Genomic DNA, 16,965 nt, shown 5'->3' with positions numbered 1-16,965 from the left:
AGCTGATCAAATCACCCCCGCAAGACAGTACTCGTGCCGCAAGTGGCTCTGTGCAGAGTTGAGACGGAATAATACTGTCCTGGCCGACAGCAGAGGTCTCAACCCTGTGCCTTGGTGGCGGGGAGCTTGGGAGTACTGCAGAGATTCTGGGAATCCCTCTGTGTATACGTGTATTATCAATCAGTGGCTCCTCAAGGTACAGCTATTATCCTGTGGACATGTTACTGATATTTGAAACAGGAGAATTTTATACTTAAAAAAAGGAGAACCAGAACGGGTAGGCAACAACTGAGACAAACAAATAGTTTAAAAGCAAATCATTTTCGTTAATTGATAACGGGCAATCTAAAACCTTTCCCCAAAACACTGGTGTATGTGTATGTATGTGTGTGTGTGGTGTGTTTATGTGTGTTTGTATGTCCTTGGTGTGAAAGGGGAGAGAGGGAGGGAGGGTGAGAGAAGGGGGGGAAATGAAGTATGTCTTGACCACGGGGCTATGTGGAAGGCCAAGCATGTTGGTGAGACGGCAGGAAAAGAGCCGAATGGAGAGACAGCGACTATGGGCTGAGACGAGGATGAAAGAGAGAATTCAGCGCAAGCTCTGAGGAACTGTCGGTTTGCCCCCAAGGTTCCCATGTTTCTCAACAGGCTTCTGATTCATGAGCGCCCAGCGTGTTAGGGACCATCAGGAATCCATGTCTGGTCTTGATGTCCAGGAAGGGGAAGGGAGTGGAGGAGGTTTTGGGGTTGAGCATCTGACTCATAGACAATCGGGCTACAGGGACACTGGCAAGCTCCCGAGCAACGGCTGCTTCATTTACTCTCTGCTGGAGGGACACGGGCCCAGTTCACGAGCTGGCAGTCTGGGGCAGAAAGCAGGGAACAGGGCACTTTCTGCAGCACTCAATCCCATAGCCTCCAGCTGTCACCCCACAGAGACTGCCAGGCCAGCTCCCCATGGGGATGGGTCAGAGGACCCACCGCCAAGCTCAAATAACTGTTCTTCCAAAGAGCTCTTCTTCATGGCTCACCACATCAAAGTTTTACCCAAATATTTCATTTGTTCTTCTTGTAAGGTGGGATTGTAATGAATGTAAAAACTGGAGGATAAATGCTTCCTTCACTATCTCAATTTATTTATTTATTTTTAGTATTTTAAAGAAGATTTCTTAAACTCTAGTTTTAAATTCACTAAGTGAAAAATGGTATATTTAAACCCTGTATTTACATGAATGAAGACAAATGAAAGATTAGAAGAGAAATAATATCGCAGTATTACATTAAAACTAAATATCGTAATTCCGAGGAAAATTTTACAACAAACGAGGACATCCAGCATGAACTAATCATCTCTTTTCAATCATAGAGAAATGTACCAAATGCCTACAAAACAATATGGCTTTAGAATAGCCTGCTTCAGAATGCAATCATCTTAAGTGTTGTCTTGTGGATTGATTAACCCAAAAGAACTTGGTGGTGAATCTGCTCTCTTTTCTGAACAGGACACCCATTCATCACTATTCTATTCTTTTTCTTTCTCTTAAAATGATAAGCCTTGAAATATCAGATTTTGGGTAGGAGTTTTCAAGTTCATTAGCATGGAATTCTCATAACTCTTATTTCTCATTACTAGTCACAAAAGTAATTCACATTCATAGTAAAACAACCGTAAAACATAAAAAATGAAAACCCCTTCCTTAAAAGAATCCAACGTAAAATCCTGCGTAGTCTCAGCACCCGGAGCTAATTACTATGCAAAATTTGGGTGCATTACCTTCCAGTCTTCTTTCCATTTCTTTGAAAAACAAAATTAGGGTCATAATACACATTGAGTTCTTTGTATTAATTTTTCCTTAATTTTTAACATTTTCTCACATTGTTAAATACTTTTTAGAAACATAATTTTAAGGATGGTATCATAAATTACTTAGCCCTTTCCCAATTCTTGAACTTTTTTAAAAAATATTTTGCAATTGTGAAAGTACTGTGATGAATATTCTTGTAGAAAGATCTTTGAGTGAATCTCGATTATCTTCTTAGGATCAATTTGTAGAAGAAGAATTGCTAGGTCAAATAATATGGAGAGATTTAGGTCTCCTGATGTAGTGAATGTCTCTGAGGTCTTTTTAGCATTTGGACACAAGTGAAGTCACAGACTCACAATCCTTGGTATGCTTTAAGAGTTAAATAAGATACTCAACCCTGCTGGCAAAAGGAACATCTAACATAGAGGTGTGATGAAAATCAACACTCTTACTTGGCTCAAAAGTAGAACAGTGTCTGTGATTCGACTGAACGGGGGGCTGTCTTGAATTTCTCCAGCAGCAAGGCCTCCCAGGGTCATCAGGAGACTCACCTGTTGCTGATCTGACCTGAGCACCTGTACCTTTTCAAGAAGTGGCCAGCATTCACAAGCTCAGAGGAGGCCGGCTCAGTAAGCAAAGGGCTGTAAACTGAGATGTGATTTGTTTTTTATCCCATAATCCCAAAGACTTGTATTGATGTGCATTTTCAAAACAAGAGGTAATGAACTCAACATTCAACATTACAAAAACAAAAAAAAAATACACAGCTTTTACTAGCCTGAGGACCTCTCTTTTTTTTTTTTTTTTTTTTGTGGTACGCGGGCTTCTCACTGTTGTGGCCTCTCCTGTTGCGGAGCATAGGCTCCGGACGCGTCAGGCTCAGTGGCCATGGCTCACGGGCCCAGCCGCCCCGTGGCATGTGGGATCTTCCCGGACCGGGGCACGAACCCGTGTCCCCTGCATCGGCAGGCAGACTCTCAACCACTGTGCCACCAGGGAAGCCCAAAGGGCCTCTCTTCTTATTTGATCACCTGCAGTTACTTGAGTCTCCTCTGTAGCTTCCTTTTCCTCTCCAGCCTACCAGGGAGTGTCTAGAGGGCACTTCACATTGGTTGACGGTCCCTCAGACACATGGGCACCCTCACTGCTGATGTGCCTCTGAGATGCTCTGATATGCCTTTCTCTGCTCTGGGCTGCCGGTGCTCACCTTCCCTCCTTTCTAATATCCAGTGACAGAGGGACCCCATTAAGAGATTCTTGGGCTGTGAGCTGTTATAACCTCTGTACTAAGAATCTCTGGTTTCAAATATAGATTTTTCTCCCTAGAACATCCCTGGTGGCTGGATCTGTGCTTGTGTCCAAGTACTTGTGCTCTTGCCAATGTGCTTGGAATCACTACCTTGTCTATTTGGAGAACTTGTTGCCTGACAAGTCTGTCTGATTTTTCTTCCCCATGGAAGATTTCCTTCCAAGGACACTGTTTTTCCTCTTAAAACTTAGCGTCAGGTGGCCCCATCTCACTTTGCCAAGCACGTCTGAACTTCAGATGAAGACATATTTTTAGATAGTTCCAAGACAGCTTCTAGGCTCACCAGCAAATCAATGAATTTAAATAGATATTAGGGTAGAAGGTTGTTACCAGGGATATTCCAATCTCTGATCCAGCTGGCAGGGATTGTCTCTATAACATGTGTGACTAAAGAGTTCTTTAGAAAGGATGTGTCCATTTCGTTTCCAAGAGAAGCACCTACATCCCTAAGCCATCAACAGTATTATATGCCATCGCTGACAAAAGGTTTTTGCCAATTTAGAGGCAAAAAAAGAGTATCTAGTTCTTTTTACCGGCAATTAGTTATTAGTAAATCTGAATACTTCTTCACATGTTTACAGGCTATTTTTCTTTATTTGGCAATTATCTGTTCTTTTCTTTTGCTTAATTTAAAAAAATCTTGAAATAGACATCATTTTCTCATTAACTTTTACGTTTTATGGATGTTAATTAACCATCTGTTCATCAGGTGGAATACTTTCAGTTGCAACCAACAGAAAATTGAAGGGATTTATAGTCTCATAAATAAGAAGACCCACGTAGGGCGGCTCTGAAATTGATTAACTCAGGCGCTTCATGGTGTCATCAGGGACCCGGGTTCTTTCTGTCCTTCCACTCTGCTAACCTTCGTTTATGGCTTTGCTCTCAGCCTCACATCTTCATGGTCTGGAGATGCTGGCTCGTAATTCCAGAAATCACCTCCTCATCACAACAACATCCAGAGGCAAAAAGAGGCTCTTCTCTTTCATGAGTCTCTTTTCAAGTTTGAGGAAAACTGTTCCCAGAAGCCTTCAAGCTGACTTGCCTTCACAGCCCATTGGCCAGAACTGTATCACATGACCATAATGACAGCGTCATGGGCAAAGGAGACTACTGTGATTGGCTTAGATCAATCACCACTGGAGGGGTTTCCCTGGTGGCGCAGTGGTTGAGAGTCCGCCTACCGATGCAGGGGACACGGGTTCGTGCCCCGGTCCGGGAAGATCCCACATGCCACGGAGCAGCTGGGCCCGTGAGCCATGGCCGCTGAGCCTGCGCGTCCGGAGCCTGTGCTCTGCAACGGGAGAGGCCACAACAGTGAGAGGCCCGCATACCGCAAAAAAACAAAAACAAAAACAATCACCACTGGACCCTGAATAACATGGGGGTGGAGTGGGTAAATACCTTAATGAAACAGGGCTCTCTCAGTAAGGAAGAATGGGAGAAAGACCTTTGGATTTGCTTCCAATAGTATCTGCCACACCACGACTTTCATATGAAGATTCTAGTTTTGAAACAAAAATAGTAGCACATCTGAGATCTTTCTCAGAGCAGAGGCCGTGATGCCAGGAAAGTCTCTTCATTGCTAACATGCAATCCTTAGCAGAGGTGCCTGCATCTCACTGGGGGTCAGAAGATTAATTCCTTAGCTCCATTACAGTGGTCCCTCTGCATAGCTCAGACTCCCCCAGCTTAACAGGCAGAGATGCTAAGATCAAGGAGTCTGAAAATATTTCCTTTTCTCCTAACAACTGCTTGGAGTTCTCAAGTACTTCCTTTTCCCGAGAGGAGCATGAGGTATATATCTAGCCCTCATCGAGACCAATTCAGACATCTGTTATGTTCCCCTACTCACCTGGGAGGTGTGTGAGTTTCCCATGACCATAAACTTACAGGCTTAAGACAACATATGTATATCATTTTACAGTTCTGGAGGTCAGAAGTCCATCTGAAATTGGTCTTACTGGGTTAAGATTAAGGTGTCCACAGGGCTGCATCTCGTCTGGAGACTCTGGGAAGAAACTCTCTCCTTGCCTTTTCCAGCTTCTATAGACTGCCTGCATGCCTCAGCTCATGGCCCCTTCCTCATCCTACAAAACCAGCAATGGCCGCTTGAGTCCTTCTTACATTGTATCACTCCGACCTTCTTTTCCATCTTCCTCTTCCACTTTTAAGAACATTGTGATTACATTGGGCCCACCCAGATAATCCAAGATAATCTTCCCATCTCAGGGTCACCTGATTAGCAGCCTTAATTCCATCTGCAACTTTAATTCCCCTTTGCCGTGTAACCAAATGTATTCATAAGTTATGGGGAGTAGGATGTGGAAATCTTTGGGGGAAATCATTGTTCTGCCTCCCTTTCCTTTCCTCCTCTATAATCTTTATTGTCATTGTGGTTTTTGTAGCTCTCAGAGCATGGTTGTTAAGGTACTCTGGCCTCAAAATTGTCCTGCTTTGGTTTTCTAGAAGCCGTTTCATTCATCTCCCTCTGGGCCCATCGGGGCTGTGCCTCTGGCTTTTTGCTGAAGACTCAAAATTCGAAATCAGATCGAAGAGCTGAAATATCTCATCTTCCAGTCTTTCTAAGACTCTCTGCTCCTAAGAATCAATATTTCTACCCAGTTGCCCTTTATAGAATCTCCATCCCACTCTGCTCCTATTTAGGGTCATACTGTGTGTATTCGTTCCTCTTTCTTGTATGGCCTCCTTGTTGGAATAAATCCATCTTGGAGCAGAGAGTGTGCTTACTCCTTTTTGCTTCCCTCTATGTGAGTCTGTGGAAAATACGTACTAGGAAGGAGTTAGCCCAGCTCTAGGCTCTGATGGGTCCTACAAGCTGTCCTTTATATCAGACATTGCCTTAGGTTATTTCAACAGGTCAGAAGTAATATCCTTTCGCTCTTTTTCCCCTCTTCTTCCTGATCTCACTTGTCACACAACATGCTTTCTCACCGTTCTGTAATGCAAACTGATCACTATGGGAAAATCAGAATACTCGCAGGTGGGGCAACACGGCAGCAGACGGCTCATAAAAAAACAGAAAACAGAAGGAATCTGTGCACAGTCCGCCTGGCACTTAAGACTTTACACTCGGTCGGTCTCTGTAGATTATCGGTGATCTGGGAAACACTAAAGATACAAGTTGTTTCTCTATGTTTGATGAGTTCAGTGTTAGCATTTGAATCCCTGGAACATAAAAATGTCCAAATAGAAAGCTCAATGAACTCTGACTTCAGAACTCAGACTGAAAATTGTGGATCCTTAAGAGATCTATATTTCACCAAATGTAGATCCCTTTGAGGCTAAAAGCCTTAGAGGAAGCCCCATAACCCTCAGGCCATGTCTGAAACATGACCTGGTATAAAATTGAAAAGAATAAACATGTCTGAATCATGCTGATTTAATTTTCTTTACAAACTGGTGTGGAATCCTTGCATTATTATCTATTCGGGGTTTCTACAAGCCTGGGATGCGGGTGGATACTTACCGCCCCTTCCGAAGATACTAACCTCGGCTGCTGAGGGTCTGTATATTTTTTGAAAAACTGATTTTAGCAAAGGGTTTTTTTTTTTTCATCTCTGCTTTTTAAACTAAACACCTGGTTTCCATGAAACCCCAGGCCTCGAAGGCTCCTTTCCAGCTAAACACTAAAGAAGGCACCTGAGTCTTTTTTCCACAACAGACAAGAAGCAGGAACAAGGGATTGAAATGAAACAGCTAGAATGGGGCAGGGCCTGGTGTCTCTCTTTTCCTTTTCTCTCCTTGTCACACTCAGGCTTGACGGTACAGCTCCGTGCTGTCAGTCAAAGCTTCTACCAGGCATTATTTTCTTATCATTTATTCTCCTCTCTTCCCATCACGTCATTTCTTAGAGCCCTATAATTATCCAGCCTGTGCATCTGGGCTGTCAACAGGCTCTTCTGAGTGAAATATAACTAAATAAACTCCTTTAATGAGGAAGGACTGGCATCCAAGGTGGGTCCTTCTTCTTCAATCTCTTCTACGGTTCTGGTTGGCCTCACTCTCCCAGGACTGCTTGCTTATTCACTGCAATGCTAATCAGACTTCCTTCCAATGAGGGTGAGACTCTCACCTTGCATTTCAAATTAAGCCCACACTCCCAGGAAGCCCTGTGTTTGTGTAGGATATGGAAACCAGCATTGAGAATACGGAAGATGCTCTCCTCTTGATCAGATGCTTATGAGAGGGAGCTTTGCTGGTTTGCCAGCTCGATTCCTTCTTGTTTTAAAGCATTTAGAATGTAAGCAGCCCTCTGGAGCCAGCTTATGATTTTTGAAGACTTGGTCTACTTTGCAGTCCTGAGGGGATTATCCCTTGTTCCCCGCGGTGGGCAGAATAATGCTCCCTCCCATAGAGGCCCATGTCCTAATCCCCAGAACCCGTGACTATGTTACCTTACATGGCAAAGGGGCTTTTGCAAATATAATTCAGGTTGAGGACCTTGAGGTGGGAGATGATCCTGGACCATCTGGAAGGGCCCAAGGAAGTCATTAGGGTTCTCATAAGGGGAAGAGGGAGGTAGGAGAGTCAGAGAAAGAAGTTAGCATGGAAGGAGAGGTTGGGGTGACGTAGTTGCTGGCTGGGGTCACAAGTGAGGGCTACAGACGCCTCTAGGAATTGGAGAAGGCCAGAAAGCATTCTACCTTACAGCCGAAGGAACACGGCCCTTCCGACATCTTTGATTGTAGCCCAGAGAAACCTGATTCAGAGTTCTGACCTCCAGAACTGCAGGATCATGAATTTGTGTTGCTTTGGGTCCCTAAGTTTAGGGTAATTTGTAATACCAGCAAGAGGAAACAAGTGCATTCCCCCAACCAAAACGTGTTTTCATGAGGCTCTTTTAGTGGCAAGGCTCCAGTGCATCTCAAACAAGGACATGTTCATCCCAGGGAGACCTGTGCTCAGAAGCCCGTGCCCCGCCCCCGCCCCCCGCCAGGAAGAGCAGGACCCGGAGGTCGGTCCGGGAACCCAGCAGGACACCTAGTGGCTCTTGGCCTGACCTGGCTCCTTGGCACCCCCCCCCACCACCGCTGGCTCATCTCCCCCTGTTCTATGCATTTTATGTTTCATTCCTGATCTGTTTCCTTTCAGTTCCTGCTTCCTCAAAACTTTGCCCTGAGAATGGTGCTTCATGGCTGCTACTCCACCCCAGAATATTCCATCAGCCTCAGATTCTGTTATCTGTCCCGTTCTTTCAGCTCACGTTCCTGAGGAGACCCTGACTGACCCAGCCCAGTTACCATACTGGACCACGTCCCGGGTTGCTGGTCAGCCTATAAATGGACTGTCTTTGGCTCATGTGTCACCCCCGGTCCCATCAGCTGCGGCCAGGGTTCAGAGTGCTGGGTGAGAGATACGGCTGCCTGTGAACTCTGTCCACTGGGGCCGTGGCTGCCGGGAAGGGGCAGCAGGTGGTGAAGGTAGGGGCACTGATGGTTACTGAAGCCAGTTTAGGGCACAGACACTGACTTGGAAAGTTGCTTTTCTTCCTGAATAAGGACTATAGAAAAAACTTCCTATGAAATCTCTTCCTGATAAACCCTAAGGAGCCTTGGGAAACATTGGGGTCTGCCACCTTCCCCCCTCCCTCCCTTGCTGACTCTCCAAACAAGAATGAATAGCCATTTAGGTTGCTTCCATGTCCTGGCTATTGTAAATAATGCTGCAGTGAACATTCGGGTGCATGTGTCTTTTTGAATTATGGTTTTCTGAGGGTACATGCCCAGTAGTGGGACTGCTGGGTCATATGGTAGTTCTATTTTTAGTTTTTTTTTTTTTTGCGGTACACGGGCCTCTCACTGTTGTGGCCTCTCCCGTTGCGGAGCACAGGCTCCGGATGCACAGGCTCAGCGGCTGTGGCTCACGGGCCCAGCTGCTCCGTGGCATGTGGGATCCTCCCGGACCAGGGCACGAACCTGTGTCCCCTGCATCGGCAGGCGGACTCTCAACCACTGCGCCATGAGGGAAGCCCTGCAGGCCCTCTTAATCCCTCCCCGGAGTCTGGAGCTGGTGGGCAGGGAAACGCGCGCCAGGCCTGAAGGCCCAGTGACCCCAGCTGTGCCAACGGACAATGTAGGGCCGCAGTATAGGCAGGTACTTACAGTCAGGTCTGATCCCTGGGAGTTACTTTCCGTGTGTGACCTGAGATCTGCCTTGTGTTTCTAGTTCCGAGTGCTAGGGATACAAAGAGCAAGTCTATATCTTCTTCCTTATATTTAAAGACCCCCATCATAGTACCCTGGGGGTCAGCCCCCCACGTACCCATCACTGCTCGTTGTGAATCTTATGCTACCGCCCAATATGTAAAGCAAATGAAAGCAAGACTCCTCCTTTTGAATCTGGGTTTGTGCCTGTCGTTTTACCCACTCCCTTTCTGCTCCCTATTTCTTGGCAGCCCCTTGGGCATCTCTGTAAAATATCAATGCATCTTGAAAACCACTTGCTGAAACTTCTCTTTTTTAGGCTAAATACCTCTAATTCCCTCCATGACTCCTCAATGCATTTATAGTTTCCAGAACCTTCATTAACCTAGCCACCTTTCCCCAGGTAAACTGTGTTTTGTCAGTGTGTGCTCAGTGACTCTAAGTGGTCCAACGCGGATAGACATCCCCAGACTACCACCTTCTCTGATCTGGAGTCCTGGCGGCGCCTAAGGTACCGTCGTCCTCTGATGTGTATATCCACCCTGCCATCTACGTTTTTGGTGTTCATTAGCTCATTCTATAAATACTGAATCCTACCTATAAGGCTCAATATTAAGCCTTTTACATTAAGGTCTGTGGTGAAAGGGACAAATGATACATAGTCTTCATCCTGAGGGCCGTTAGGGAGTGTGGGAGAGAGGGAAAGGAAGGTGTGATGGTGGCTTACTTGGCTACAGTTTGGTAAATGCTATATTGGAGGCGGTTGGAGGGGAGCAGCCAGTAATTCTCCCTGGAGGGGTTAGGGAGGACGTCCTCTGGTGAATTTACTTAACTGGTCTCTTATCTAGCCCTGCATTCTAGTTCCTAGCTGTGTGACCTGGGTGTTATTACATACCTCTACCAATCTTCCCTCCTTTAACACAAAGGAGTTGGACCCGAATATTTCTAAGGCCCCTTTGCGTTCCATCCCTTTCCAGTCACCGTCTTCCACAGCTCCTGATTTGTACCACACCCCCAACTGGAGCTCGGAATGCATTTTTCTTGTAAAAACATGTTTTCCAGTAGTGATTAGAGGTACTTTGTCAGATGCACAACAGCTTCTTGAAGTCTGGCAATAACATTTTTCAGAGAAATGTTTACGGTCTTTGGGATCAAAGCCTTATTTTTCCAAAATTCAGAAAAATCTCCCAAATCTCCGTTCAGACCACCCTTGCTTGGCAGCTTCTTTTTCGACGTGGGATGCTTAAACTGTCCACTAATTCTGGCAACACTCCTGCTCCTGCATCCTGGATTAGCACAGGTGTTTGCTTCCATTCTGGCCTAAATCTCCTTCTTACCCCTATTCCTGTTTTTTAAAATCTTTTCAAACCTCAACCAATGGAGTATGTTTATACAGTCTTAATGCTGTGTGGGAAGCAGAACCTAGCTGCTATTCACAACACACCCTAAAGTCTGTAGTCTAGGACAGTGGATTTGGAACATGGCCTCTTTGGAAGTCCAGAACTTTCTAATAACTTTTCCATCAACTTTTGCCTATTGCCCTTATTTTCCAGTCATAATATATTTCCATTCTGGCCAGTCATCCATTGCTCACTTATATCAAATTAATGTGAAAAGATTTCTAAAGTTGAAAATTATGTTGACTTTTTTTTTTAAAAAGAGAATTCGTTATTTCCTTCTGTTTACCTTAAACATATTTCATTTCCTCTTCTTCTTGGTAAAAGTGATCTCTTTTTCCTTAATACTATAAATATAAATTTCCCATTAGTTAAATGTTACTTGTCTTTAAAATTTTGGACATGTACTCTCAAGGGTCTTAATTATTGTTGTTAATATCTTATGACCCTGATTCCCTTTGCCCAACCTTTTTGACAGGATGTGTATCCCTATGGGATACTGGGATTTCTAGATCTTACTCAAAGGAGTTTTGAGACCCTGGTTGTTGGGCATCACCCTCTGATCCCAAGCAGGGGTGTATAGGAATTTTCTTCTCCTACATTTATGAGTTTTGAGAGCAGAGCTTGTTATTTCAGATTGCCCTTTAATTGTATTAGTTTCCAATTTGGAAACTTTAATTGTTTCTCTTAGCCCCAATTTTAATCTTAAAACCTCTCCTTTGTGCATGCCCTTTTACATGTGGAGAATTTAAGGTTTTTGAGAAGAAGCAGAGGGAAGACTCCATTCTCACTGTGTTCCTTTTGATTATGTCATTGTCTCTTAAGCTTTTTATTCTTATCCATCTAAAAGGTTATTATTACCTTCAGATAACAACTGTAAGTGGAGCTAAAGATATCTTTCACTACTGTTCTCACCATTTTCTTTGTCTGAACAGTAGTCTGAATATATTAATATGCTATATTGGCCATTGTTCTATAAAAATATATAAAAATAAACAACAACAAAAACCCCAAACTCAATAGAGATGGCCTGACTGTACTTGTCTAGAGCCAGATATAACATGTATTTCTTTCCTAAGGCAGTAGAAATTCTTTGATGAGGTAGAGTCTGTTCCATAGAGACCAACACTGCTGTGCTCCTGGCTCTATAAGTCTTTCTATTTGCTCCCTTCTTTCTTGTCTGGTTATCCTTTAACCTTAAACATGCACCTGGATTTTTAATGGCTTCCTTTTCTATTTTCAGATAACTTTTGTGCACTCTTCCTTACCCTGAGAAGAGTGCACATTTGAAAACTGACTTTGAATTCAAGAGAGGGCTACGCTTGGGTGCAGATTTTCCGCTTTGCTTCTCTTTCTAGAGAGAAGTGAGCTGACTCCATCACCTAACTGCCCAGTCTTGGACTGTCCCCTGGTCCTCTCGAGGCTCATTGTCAACATTTCACAGAGGGAGGAAAACGTCAATATTCTGGTTTGGGCAGAGAATAGGAAACTATCAGCTGCCTACTTGTTCTACAGGGTTGGGGGTCCTCTGAGATAACAGAGTGGCAAATACAGGCAGCTTTATGGAAGAGGGTATAGTTTGGTGTTATTACAGTATATCTATTATTACAGTATTATGCATGTTTATACAACATAGCTCTCTCTGTACATATTTTCTTCTCATTTTCTCTATGTTTTAGGAGTCTGACACTCAATTTTATCTTGCAAGGCTGTAAGCTGTATTTAAAAGAACACAAAAATCAAATTAGGAGACCCAGGTACTGGCTCATGAACCGTCTGCCATATAAATGCTAGTTGTTATTGTTACAACTAATGACAACGGCTAGCAGTTTACTGAATGCCTACCGTGGGTTATGCTTTTTTTTTTACATGCATTAGCTCATTGAATCCTCACGACAGCCCTGTAAGGGAATTATTATTATCCTCATATAACAGGAGAGGAAACCAAGGTTTAGAAAGGTTAAGTGACACCCAACATCACACCTCAAGTGGTATTTGAACCCAGATTTGTATGATCACAGAGCACATACTCTGTATCACCGTACCTTACATTTTTTTCTAGTATTAGTGATAACTATAATAAGAGTAATACACAGAGGCAAATGCTGCATGATCATTTACTTTGTCCCTCTCAAAACTGGTAGAACAAATCATTTAACTTTGGAGCTAAAATGAATGCAAAAGATCACTTAGAAACCGAAGCACCAGGAAAGGAAGTGCCTTTCCTAAGCTGACAGTCAACCCCAGAGCTGGCAACCTGAACTCCAAATGACCTTGACTGTATGTGAGCTCCATTTCCTGGCCTCTTCTCATTTATTGTGTATTCCTCTTTCAGGGATCATAGATTTCATATCTTGGATGGAGGCCATGAACTCACATGGTTCTAAAGAAGGAAATCATGCCTGGTCTTCTTTTGATGTGGGTTCACTAGGTAGGATCACTTCCAGCCCACTTTTGCAAGTTACAGTTTCGTAAAAAGAATAAACTCACTGCACATTGCCTCCTTATATTGCCCTATCAGGCCTCTTGGGTCACTCCGGCAGTTTCCACTACAGTCTTCATGGATGGGACCAAACTGACACTGGAGATACCACAGTCCAATATATAAAGGCCTCTGACTCCTTGTATATGATCCTTGTGTCAGATGGGATATTGTCCGCTTCAAGGAACAGCGAAGAATCAGAAAACTCAGACCGAGTGGGCTTAAATAAGGGATTTATTATCAAATAAATCAAGAGATCTAGATGGAGGGGCATCATGGTGATGGTCAATTAAGGGGCTCCATGATGTCAGTGAGGATCCATGTTCTTTCCACCTGCCAATTTCAGTAAATCACTTATCTCCCTTCATGGTTTCAAATAACTATAGTAGTTCCAAGCATCCCATCCTCACTTTGGCCAATGTCCAGAGGCAGAAATGGGGACAATGGTAAAGAAGCTCTTCCCAGGAATCACCCCCTGCTTACTGGCTAGAATAGGATCACATGTCATTTCCTAAGACCATCCCCAGTAAGGGAATAAAATTACCATGACTGATTTAAACTAATTAAGATTTACCCCTGTAGAAATGAGATGGGGCCAGGCTTCCCAGAAGTCTTGTAGAGGAATGTGAATTCTCGATGAACATCGGGGTCTTGATGGCAGGAAAGAAGGGGGAATGGTTACTTATTAGGCCTCTTGACATGACATCTATCAGACTGAAATCATTTTTAAACTAAAAATGAAGTATTTTTGCATCATGTAATTTGTCATTTTTCTTTAGCCAATTATTGATATATCAAAAACTTCTGCCAGAAAATTATACTGTTAAATTAAGAAAATGATCAGTGCTGGCAAAAGTCTACTGAAATACTCTTACTCATTATTGACAGCACTATAAAGGACATTTGACCTTTTGAAAATCCACTCGGCGATACGTACTGAGATGCAAAAATATTCTTGTGACTTAGTAATTCTGATTCTGGGTAGCTCTTCTAAGGAATCAATCCAAACTAAGGGGAAAACTATCAACAAGAAGATATTAATTACAATATTATTCAGAGTAAAAAAAATTGGCAACAACTAACGGGGAGGTGCCATGGTGTAGTGGAAATTTTGCCCAGTTCCAAGTGGCACTGACTTGGAATTGGGCAAAACTGAGCATAGACCTAGCTTTATCTCTACTTGTTCCAACTTCTCTGAACTTGTAACGGTGATCATATATTTGATGTTTGAGGATTATAGAAAATGCTTATAGAGCCCTATTTACATAGTGGTCACACAATAAGTGGTGCACACACGCACACACCATCTAGAACCAAGGAAATCAAGGTTATCTCCTTTATAGACTTATGCAGATATTAAAATCTATATTAATTAAGACTTTGAGCCAGCAGAGAAACTTGTTTATATAATAACAGAAAACATAAAATCAGGATACAGAATGACTACCAATTTAAAAAAATACTGTGTAATAAAGAAAAAAGAACCAATACATGTTAGAGTTACGTTAGGCTTAATAGGATGATGGATAATTTTTGCTTATTTTTTCTGTATTTTGATATTACATTTATAGTGGAATAATTTTTTTTAATGCAAACCTATAAGCAAAGCTTAACTGGATAACTCTTTAATATTTCCTTCTTCTTTTCCATGAACACATTGAGTTAAATTCTTCCACCTTTTTTTTTTTTTGAATGAGCAGAGCTTTTACTTTTGGCTGCATTGGGTCTTTGTTGCTGCGTGCAGGCTTTCTCCAGTTGTGGCTGGCGGGGGCTGCTCTTTGTTGTGGTGCGTGGGCTTCTCACTGTGATGGCTTCTCTTGTTGTGGAGCACGGGCTCTAGGCACGTGGGCTTCAGTAGTTGTGGCACGCAGGCTCAGTAGTTGTGGCGCACGGGCTTAGTAGTTGTGGTGCACGGGCTTAGTTGCTCCGCGGCATGTGGTATCTTCCTGGACCAGGGCCCGAACCCCTGTCCCCTGCACTGGCAGGCGGATTCTTAACCACTGTGCCACCAGGAAAGCCCTTCCACCTTTTTTTCATGGTCTGGTCTAGATATACCCAAGAATGAGCTTTGTTATCACCCTTTCTGCATTAGTTGATATATTTTCATATTTTTCTAGGAAAGTTTTCTTCTGCTATTCTCCCCGTTAGCTTTCCTTAAACATGTTGTTAGTGTACTTTTCCCTCCCTGACATTCCTCTGTCAATATTTTCTGTGGGCTTCTCATTGGTTCTCCATACTACTTTTGTCTTTTAAATTGTCTCACATTGATTGTACTTGTCACCACCTTCTTCATGTCTTTTTTCCTACAATTGCCCATCAATCATGCCCATCTTGAAGGCTGAGAAGGACTTTCTGGTCATTAATTCCTTGGCTTACCTTCACCTGTTCTCCTTTCTAAAACTTACTCATCTCTACAAATCCTTCACAAGAGTATCGAGACATGCTCAAATTGATGGGAAAACTGAAGAACAAGGTCAGAATGCATTTAGGAACCAACAGAAGCTGAACAGCTTCAAGGGCATGCCATAGAAACAGCCTGGTTAAGATGCTGCCACTGGTGCAGCAGCTAATGGGGCCATTGAACACTGTCACTGAGAACAGAATTAATGCTGCCTGTGCTTTTCTTTTTTTCTTTTGAGCCAGCAATTTCATTCTCTCTTTTTTTTAACATCTTTATTGGAGTATAATTGCTTTACAATGGTGTGTTAGTTTCAGCTGTATAACAAGGCGAACCAGCTATACCCGTATCTCCCCCCTCTTGCGTCTCCCTCCCACCCTAGCTATCCCACCAGTCTAGGTGGACACAGAGCACCGAGCTGATCTCCCTGTGCTATGCGGCTGCTTCCCACTAGCTATCTATTTTACATTTGGGAGTGTATATATGTCCATGCCACTCTCTCACTTCATCCCAGCTTACCCTTCCCCATACCAGTGTCCTCAAGTCCATTCTCTATGTCTGCATCTTTACTCCTGTCCTGCCACTAGGTTCTTCAGAATCTTTATTGTTTTTACATTCCATATATATGTGTTAGCATAAGGTATTTGTTTTTCTCTTTCTGACTCACTCTGTATGGCAGTCTCTAGGTCCATCCACCTCGCTACAAATAACTCAGTTTCCTTTCTTTTTATGGCTGGGTAATATTCTATTGTATATATGTGCCACATCTTCTTTATCCATTCTTCTGTCAATGGACACTTAGGTTGCTTCCATGTCCTGGCTATTGATAATAGAGCTGCAATGTACATTGTAGTACATGACTCTTTAGAATTATGGTTTTCTCAAGGTATATGCCCAGTAGTGGGACTGATGGGTCATATGGTGGTTCTATTTTTAGTTTTTTGAGGAACGTCCATAATGTTCTCCATAGTTGCTGTATCAATTTACATTCCTACCAACAGTGCAAGAGGGTTCCCTTTTACCACACCCTCTCCAGCATTTATTCTTTGTAGATTTTTTGATGATGGCCATTCTGACTGGTGTGAGGTGATACCTCATTGTAGTTTTGATTTGCATTTCTCTAATGATTAGTGATGTTGAGCATCCTTTGTCAGTTGCTTCATTTGCAAATATTTTCTCCCATTCTGAGGGTTGTCTTTTCATCTTGTTTATGGTTTCCTTTGCTGTGCAAAAGCTTTTAAGTTTCATTAGGTCCCATTTGTTTATTTTTGTTTTTATTTCCATTACTCTAGGAGGTGGTTCAAAAAGGATCTTGCTGTGATTTATGTCATAGAGTGTTCTGCCTATGTTTTCCTCTAAGAATTTTATAGTGTCTGGCCTTACATTTAGGTCTTTAATCCATTTTCA

Source organism: Phocoena sinus, chromosome 11, assembly GCF_008692025.1.
Source record: "Phocoena sinus isolate mPhoSin1 chromosome 11, mPhoSin1.pri, whole genome shotgun sequence".
NCBI lineage: Eukaryota > Metazoa > Chordata > Mammalia > Artiodactyla > Phocoenidae > Phocoena > Phocoena sinus.
The sequence above is the reverse complement of the archived record's forward strand: the minus strand, read 5'-3'. Positions refer to the sequence as shown.